Here is a 9,777-nt window from a genome sequence, read left to right as displayed (position 1 = left end):
CTGTTTAAGAATGTATTATAGTTTTTTGCTCCTAGTTTCTTTATTTTGTATAAAGAAGAAACAAATAAAGTATGTTTTTGTGTTTATTGGTTATTTATTGTACCTTAGTCATCTGAAGTGTCAATTTGCAATGGAGGTAAAAGCATAAGTAGGAGTACTGCTTATTCTACTGCTAATTATTTTATCATTTAATGCAGTTAAGAACAACAATAATAATTACAATTAATTGGAATAACTCTCATTATTATTCAGTGCAAAAATGATTGCTGTTAATTGCAATTGTTCTTAATGGGTGCTGCATTTCTCAGCGTAATTATGAAAAGATGGGGATCTGCCTCAAAGAGGGGCAGAGAAATGCCTCGGTTTTTAACATATGCACAGCAGCATGGGAGTAAACCCCAGAGATCTTAAACTTAAAGGGACTTACATCTGAAGAAATGTTCACAGTAGTACAGTGCCTGATTACAAAGTACCATATTTTTCCGCCCCCATGTTTAAGATGCCCCCTATTTTTGGGGACTCAGATTTAAGAAAATGGGAGGGAGTTGTATCCATGTATAAGACGCCCCCTAAATTTTGATGTTATTTTTTTAGGAGGAAAACCTAATATTATACATGGGAAAATATGGTAGCTCTATCTAAAACAAGTTTTTGGTTTCTTTGAGCCAATTTAGCACATGGTGGCAGCTTTCAAATATTTAAAAACATCCCAGACAACATAGGCCAAAGGTGTATCTCATTCAGGAATGGAGAGTCTGTGAGTGGACTCCAACTCCCATCAGGCTCAGCCAGTGTGGGTAATGCTTGGGGGTGATGGGAGCTGTAGCTTGGCTACATTCGGAGGACCATGGCTTCCTCATCTCTGCTAGAAGAAATCCCAGAAGGTGTAGATTTTCTCTTTCCTGAATGACAAGATGACCTTGCTGAGATTTCTTCCTTGACCTCTCTTGCATCCAGTCATCCTAGGTTTTAAAAAAGCAAAACAAAACAGGAACAGAGGCATAGATTGTTGGTCAAAAAATTAAAATAGAAGTGGCCTCATTGCACAGGTTGTATCTAAAAGCAGGCCTTGCATCTGCAAAGGTTGATGGTGGCTGCCTGACATGTGGGAGCTGCAATAAAATATTGCAGCATGGAATACTCCTGTCTAAGGTTCCAGTCAAGTCAGCCATGACTTCCTGCAGGATAATCCATTATCTTCCTCCCTGGTTTTCTGCCCCCCCCCAAAAAAACACACACACACCAGTATTCCCTAAGTAGCAAGCATGTGCTGCTCCTATTGAGCCTGATTTGAGAGTTTCTTTTCCCCAGTTAGGGGGTGGGGAATATATACCTCTGCAAAATTTAAAATCCCCCCATACCCTCTTGATAACCTTTAACCTGTGTGTGGGTTTTAGCTACATAATGTGCATTTACATACCGTCCAACATTTCTCCCATGAAAATAGGGACGTCTGTTTTAGCTACATAAGAAGTGGTGTGCACAGCCCTGAAGAACAGTGATGAAAGGAATGGTGATAGATAAGATGCCAAGAAATGTGTTGTGCCGTCGTGAAGACGAGCCGATTTACTGTGGCAGATGCTTTCATGGACCAGAGTCCATCTCGTCAGATGCTTGGCGTGTCCTCAGTCGGCTCAGATATACATGAGAAAGGGGCCATGTGTGTGTGTGTATAAATTGGCAGGCCATTAAGGCCTCAGACCCAAGAGGTATACAGTCTGCAATGTTTCTATGCGAAACTCACATTTATCCCAGATAAGTGCAATGAAAATAAATTGATCTTCCTACTTTGGGTATGTTATTTTAACCTTTGCTCCTGAATGAGTCCTAAACAGACAGCTTCAACCTTGCCAACAAATTCTATTTCATCCGTTTCACGCTGGAGTCCCCCTGAACAGACAAGCTCCACATTTGTGAGGCTTTTGCTGTAAGATACTTGTCTTAGCAAGAGGATAACTGCTGATCAGTGGCTACTGGCCATCATGGCTATGCTTCTGAATACCAGTTGCCAGAAACTGGAGGAGCGGGGGGGGGGGGCTCCTTTCTGCTTGCTGGTTTCCCATGGGCATGTGAGTGGCCATGGTGAGAAGATGCTGGACTAGATGGACCATTGGCCTGATCATGTTCTTATGGTAGTCCCACTTTCTAGGAAGTGTCTTAATCTCAGGCATGTACTCAAATGCAAGTCCCAACAGCTCATCCACATTTGAGGGTTATTTAGCTGTTAATCCACTCCCCCACCCTTCAGATTAGTAACCCACACTCATCCGCATTTGATGTATCTGAGAGCAAATTTGGTCCAATAGGCATTTTCTCCTATTGTTGTTTGTCCCATGTTTGTTGAGTCTGTCATGCCCATTAAGTACCATCAGGGCATGTATGCAAAGAATTACATGGTTAAAAATGAAACACTCCCCCTCCCGTCATGAAGTGTTCAAAAGCACAAGTCGGGCAATTGTTAATTTGATTGTGCTTTTGCACAAATCTGCGGGATCAAAAGTATCTTGTGTTTTTTTACACTGTGGTTTTATGGTGTGGAGCACCCTGAGATCTACAGGTAAAGGGCTGTACAGTATACAAATTAAATAAATGATCATAATAGTTGGTGCTTTTTTCTGGGTACACAGTATTGGCACCTCCCCACCCCTAAATGTTCAAAGTGTGGCACTTACTGCAACAACTTCATGGTTGCAGTAACTTCATGGCATCTTTTTCTCCCTTAAAAAAAGGACTAATAATAATAACAATAATTTATTAAATTTGTATACTGCCCTATACCTGTAGATCTCAGGGCAGCTTGAAGGGTTCACCACCCAGTGCAACTCATTACTTTCCCCCTCAAATACCAGCAAAAAAAAAAATTTAATGGGCAAAATGAGAAACATCCTGCACATTTTCTCTGTTTGTGTCATTTATACATCTTGCAGAATTCAGTTTTTCTTGGAGCAGATTTGAACTTCCAGGATGCAGAATGTTAAGAGGCTTTTAAAAAGGCACCATGTATACTTAACTAAAAAATAACATCATGATTATTATTTAAGAAGGCACTAAGCATATACACCGCGGGGTTTATACCATGAGCTATTACTGTGTCTTACAGCAGTGAGTTGCAAAGATGTCTGCGCTGGGGTGCAAACATGTGTCCTCTTTGTTCGTTTCAGATGCAGTGTATTCTGTTCTTTGGGCAACCTTCAGTTTTTAATCTTACACAGTGACCAGCAAGTTACCAGCTCAGTGGTGATAATAGATGTTGTGACTGTCACTTCTCTTCCCCAGAAAGAGGATGGAGGAAAAGGTGGGCGGGAGAAAGAGAGACCAGCAATGGCAAAACCTAGGAGGATAAGCCGAGACTTGTATAACAGCTTCAAAAAAAAAAATATGAAAGAGAAATGCAACATGGTTGTTTTTAATTATGCTTTCCAAGGCCGACACAGGGCCTTTGAAACAAGATGCCTGGTTAGCTCAGACTTCATTATGTTTGTGTGGAGGCTGGTCAACTGAAGCAAATATCTCCATTTTTGCTCCCACCCTGTTTCCTGACAAGTTCTACAGAAGGCAACACCGAGGCTAAGAAGGAGGAAGTTGGCAGACAATCCCACCCCCCTAGGCTGGAAATAAATAGGAAGGCAGGTGTGTGGGGTTTGGCAAAAGCCAGAACAAAGCTAATTCCACATCATCTTCTCAGAGAGGCCAACCAGATGCCTCTGAGAAACCTGCAAGCCAGGCTTGAGGGTAATAGAATCACAGAATTGTAGGGACCCCAAGAGTCATCTAGTCCAACCCCTGAAACACAGGAATTATAGCCTTTCCAGTTTATGATCTCTAGCAACCGGTATTCAGAGACAAGGTTTTATTTATTTATTTATTTCATAAAAATTATATAATGTTCTACTGTAAAAAAGGAAGAAAAAAACCCAAGAATAAAACAATGAAATTAATTTTTTTTATAAAAACAAAACCCCAGTTAAAAGGTTTATTTAAAACGTTCAAAAGTAATTAAAATCAACAATAAGCTTAAACCCGGATAAAAGCACATGCCAACGTTCTGTGTATCTGGGTAGCTTCCCGAAACAAACAAATGTTTTTGGCAGATGCTGAAAAGAGTACAGTGAAGATACTTGCATGGCTTCAATAGGCAGGGAGTTCCAAAGGGCCAGTGCTGCCACACACACACACACACACACAGAGAGAGAGAGAGAGAGAGAGAGAGAGAGAGAGAGAGAGAGATCCATTCTTACAAACCTGAAAAGGAGTATTACATGGCACCTGCAGCAGTGCCTGTTCTGCAGATCGAAGCAATTGAGAAGACATGTATGGGGTAAGGTGATCTTGCAGGTAAACTGGTCCCAAGCTGTTAGGGGCTTTGTACAGTAATAATAGCAAACTGGCTGCCTCTGTTGCCTCTGAGCCTTCCTGGAGTTAATAGACAGCCATCATGACTAGGGGCAACCGATAGCCTTATCTTCCATGACGTTGCCTGATCCCCATAAGAAGACCAAAGGCACCTAGTCAAGCATCCTGTTCTCACAGCGGCCAAGCCAAGCAGATGCCTCTTCTAGGAAGCCCACAAGCAGCACCTGCATGTAACAGAACCTTCACCACTTAGGATTCCCTCAGACGAGTAAGATAAGCTGGTGTCCATCACTACGTCTTCTTGCAGCACTGCATGTGTAGTTAAACTACGTGCCTTCCTGTCAACACCCGTTGGCCGCTGTGAGAGCAGGATGCTGGGTCGAGATGCTTGGTTCTCATCTAGGATGAGTGGAAGGTCCATAGCTCAATGGCAGAACATCTGCTTTGAAACGCAGAAGGTCCCAATGGAAGGGGCTCGTGGGGAGGTTGGAAGCATGCGACCAAGGCACACATTTTGGAAACCTCTGTCTTAGGTCTGAGCAGGGGTTGTGGCCCCACTAGGGTCGAGCCAATGCATTTTTCTGGCTGAGGTGGAGCAACAGTTGGCTCACAGAAAATGGCTTTAACAGAACATTGCTATTTCAGATCAGTAGGTAAAGCAAACAGAACCCGCATCATTGTGCTGCCTGACTTCTCTTTGCACGAGGCCAGAGATATGACCTCCACAAAACAACAACAACAACAACAACAACAACAACAACAATCCTGAAGTGGAGCTTGAGATGAATATTTGCTGTAAGGTACGGTACATATACTGGGACACGGGTGGCGGTTCAAATCCCCACGATGGAGTGAGCTCCTGTTGCTCGGTCCCTGCTCCTGCCAACCCAGCAGTTCGAAAGCACACAGTGCAAGTAGATAAATAGGTACCGCTCCGGCACGAAGGTAAACGGTGTTTCTGTGTGCTGCTCTGGTTTGCCAGAAGCTGCTTAGTCATGCTGGCCACATGACCCGGAAGCTGTACGCCGGCTCCCTCAGCCAATAAAGTGAGATGAGCGCTGCAACCCCAGAGTCGTCCGCGACTAGACCTAATGGTCAGGGGTCCCTTTATCTCCTTTTACCTTTACGGTACATATCTATGATAGAAATGGGGCATCTCAGCCCCAGGAGCTGGATCAGGCCCTTGAAACTCTCACCTGGCCACTGTAGGAATGTTTATAATATAGTTTAGTTTAGTTGCAGAGTCAAACGTTTCCTTACTGAGATCTGCACAGCAGTAAAACGGCTTGCTGACTTGTTAAGAGTCTTTCTTAGTTGCAAATCCCTCTTAAAAACAATACACATGAATCTGTGTTATAATAAAACAAACTAGTTTACCGTCAGATTCATACTTAGGTTACAAAATAAACTATATGTTACATATTAGTGAGTCTTAACAACTCCACCATAGCATCTATCAGCAGCAGCAGCTTAACTTTTCAACGGTCCAAACAAACTGACACAGAGATGACAGTTGGTCCTTCTTGGAATGTTGGATTTGACTGACACATCCCACAGCCACACCTTCTCTTGCCAGGCCACACCCCCTCACCAGTCCTGCTTCACAACCTCATTGAGTGTTATTTTTTGCCTGACTGGCCCAAGCCCACAGCCAGTGAGCTTCATGGCTTGAGTGGAGGGATGTGAACCTTGCTCTCTCCCAGGCCTTAATTCAGTGCTCTAACCACTACACCACACTGCCTCTCCTGATTTTAAATATATCAAATAAATGACTACATAAATCCCCAGCTAGGTGTGGCAAGGAGAAGTCCAGAATCAGAAACTAACACAGGAGAGGAGAGAGGCGAAGAGGCAGAGTTAAGCCAGGCTGTTAAAGAAGTCAGGGTGTCTCCCCCTCCTGTTGCAACAAGCTCCCCTCTCCCTCGGTACCCTAGGACTAGGGGACCTTTGAAGTGAGAGGATCAAAGACAGGCATGCCAGCATAGTCTCAGATTGCTTGGGAAGGGTCTGGGAGAGGAACAGACGTAGGCAGCTATGAGAAGGTGGGGACCTTCAGCCTCCACAACTGCCTCAAGGGGCAAGACCTACCGAGAGAGCTGCTGTGCTTGATAGGCCTTGCACAACTGAGAGACCTTGTTTCTTTTAATAAAGAGTTAACTTCACTTACTCTGTGTGATTTATTGCTGGCTTGCTCCTGACACTAGGGCTGAGAAAGATGATTTCCCTTAAATTCTGGACAGCTGCTGTCAGTCAGTGTAGGCAATACTGAGATTATCAAGTATCGAGATTCTGGCACTGTGTAACACAGTTTCCCTTATTCCTGTGGCAGGGAAGCTTCTAGGAATGATGTGCTGATGTTCCTTCTGTTTTTCCGGAGAGAGAAATGAGACCTAGGGTGGACAGCAGCCCCCAACTCATATTGAAAATGCATGACTATTCCAGAGCGCTAACCCCTCAGTTTCCTCTCTTGCAGTAAAAAGAAATAAACAGACCAAATTGCTTTTCCCTAAGTGGATTATCGGACAATCAGTCTCCTGACTGGAATGTTAACTTCCCAACCCACTCTGTGGCATTGTGAACCACTGTGTTTATGAAAACCTGGCTGCTGTTTTGAATATTAACTCTGTCCCTATGAAAAATTGCTTTATACTGGGCCCAAGCCAGTCAGCGCCGTCCAGTTCGAATGGAAGACAGCATGGTGTAGTGGCTAGAGCAGCCTTCCGCAACAGACTTTTCTCTGTAAAAGTCAGATCCAGTAGAATTAATCAGGGTCTTGGAAAGCACAAAGAGCTGAAAAAGGAAGTGGGAAAGAGTGGCACTCTTTCAACTTCCTTCTTCAGCTCAATGGACCTTTCAAGGGGAAAATGGTTAACTACCCTCACCACCTCACCACCAAAGGGGCAGTGAGTGGGGGAGGAGGACTGATGGCTTTGTGGGCAGCAAAGGAAGACCTCAAGGGCGCTTTGAGATTCACAAGTGCCATGCTGGGAAACGCCCTGAGATAGAATCATAGAATTGTAGTGTTGGAAGGGATCCTGAGGATCATTTGACCCAACCCCTTGCAATGCAGGAATATGCAGCCATCACAGGCAGGGATCAAACATGTATGAAAGAAAGTATACAAATTTAATTAATTAATTAATTAATTAATAATGACAATGCTGGCAACCCCTGGGTTGCAGTGTTGGTCGAAAACTGAGGAAACCAAGACTTGTTTGTTGTGAAGCTACAGATTCTGAAGACATGTAGGCTAAACATATAAGTTACCCTTGAGTAGTTCCATTTCAGGTTACAGGCAGAGGACTGAGTGTCTGCAGTCCCTTCTTCCCTCTGTGATGGTGTAGTGGTTTGGGGGTCAGTTGGGGGTGTCAAATACCTGCTACTATTTCTGCAGCAGGGTCCCTTTCTCCAGCATCTTAGAGCCGCCCAATAAGCAAGGAAGCGGGGGGGGGGGTGTTAGCCACTGAGAAGAAATCTTCTCGCCCTTTGTGCTGACTGGTGCCAATCAGGTTGACAGGAGGGGCGCCAGCCATTGAGGATCGGCTCCTAGGGTCACTCTGGAGAAGGTACACTGGAAGAACACTGAGTTGTTCTGTATGCTCCAAAGCTAAGCATTTAGGACCACCGAAAAGCACAAGGCACTTTGGTTTCAAGAGAATGGTGTGCAAGTTCTGTTTTGTACAATGGAACGTCATGGAAAACACAATTTAAGTCCCTCCAATGTAAGATATTGGAGCACTCTGGAATCATTTGCCCATGTACGCCTTCTCGGTAGTGGCGCCTGCCCTGTGGAACGCCCTCCCATCAGATGTCAAGGAAATAAACAACTATCTGACTTTTAGAAGACACCTGAAGGCAGCCCTGTTTAGGGAAGTTTTTAATGTTTAATATTTTATTGCTATTATTATTATTATTATTATTATTATTATTATTATTATTATTATTATTTTGTGAGCCGCCCATTGGGCGGGATATAAATAATAAATTATTATTATTATTACACACATAGAAAATAGTAGATCTAGCTGAAAGGCAACACCTCAATATCTGCACTGAACATTGCAATGCATCCATAATTATAATTATATAACAACAACAACAACAACAACAACAACAACAACAACAACAACAACAACTGTATCATCTTAGAATATTGTAATATATTAGAAGCAGATGTTTGCTGTGACTATCATGAAGGCTGCACTTCTGAAATTGCTGCTACACTACTACCCCCACATCAAAACCTACCCTGCCGTTTGAAAGCTAGCAATTCAGGGGTTAAAGTTCCTGTGCCTAGCTGTCCTCCTGACACCCTAGTTTTCCATATACAATGAGTTTCTGACACAGGGGTGGAGGGAAGCAATCAAACCTGGAATCTCGTCCCACCCCCCACTGCATTCTGAAATGGTACAGTCCCAAAAGACTTTGTCACATGCTTTCACCCAATCTCGGAGATCTGTGCTCAGCCTGAGCTCCCCCCCCCCTCCTTGGCAACTCTTTCCCTTTTCTAAGTCTGGTGTTGCTTTATTCTTTCGAAGGTGAAGGGGTGGCGGAAGGTGGGAAGTAATCAGTTTTGAGACTTAAGATAAAAAATGGTCCAGACTATGTTCGGCTGACTGCTTTATAATTAATGGAGTTGGAGTAATAGGGTTCAGCCGCCCCCAACACTTCTTGGGAGTGCCTTTTTCTTTTTTTAGGAACTGGGGGTGGAATTGCCCAGAGTTTTGATTTATGAGATTCCATCTTCCTGAAAACATCTCCTGGGGTGGTTTGGCCACTGCAATTCATCAAGAACCAGAGAAGAGAAGAGAAGAGAAGAGAAGAGAAGAGAAGAGAAGAGAGGAGAGGAGAGGAGAGGAGAGGAGAGGAGAGGAGAGGAGAGGAGAGGAGAGGAGAGGAGAGGAGAGGCAGCCAGAAAATGTCCCTGGATGGGACTTTGCCTTTCTCCCAAGATCACCCATAGAAAGACTATTGTGAGCACATGGAGACTGCCACCTGTGTCTTTGGCTTTCTTGGGAGGGGATTGGCTGGCCCATTGACCCTTTCTCGGTTCACAATACAAGGTGGTAACTTCTGCCCCATTGGAGCAGGCCCGTAGCTTGTAAGGGTGCTCCTTGATCCCGGGATGCTTCGGTAAACAATGCTAGCTCAGAGCAGCTCCTTCTCCTTTCAGTCTGATGCCGAGGCAATGCATCCTGCACGTTTCTTGCAGCCACTTTCATCGCCTCGGATTGACCGCTGCAATGCACTTCGAGTAGGGCTGCCCTTGGAGACTGCTTGGAAGCTGCCGCTAGTATGGAATGAAGGAAGAACTCACAGGGCAAGGTTATATTTCACCGCAAAAGCAGTGGCTGCGCCGGTCGGCAGTTTGCTTCCAGCCCCAATTCAAGGTGGTGGTTTTAGTCTTTAAAGTGGGGGGAAGGG

The sequence above is a fragment of the Lacerta agilis genome, chromosome 17, assembly GCF_009819535.1.
Source record: "Lacerta agilis isolate rLacAgi1 chromosome 17, rLacAgi1.pri, whole genome shotgun sequence".
In the NCBI taxonomy this organism is placed as follows: Eukaryota; Metazoa; Chordata; class Lepidosauria; order Squamata; family Lacertidae; genus Lacerta; species Lacerta agilis.
Note: the sequence above shows the minus strand (reverse complement) of the source record.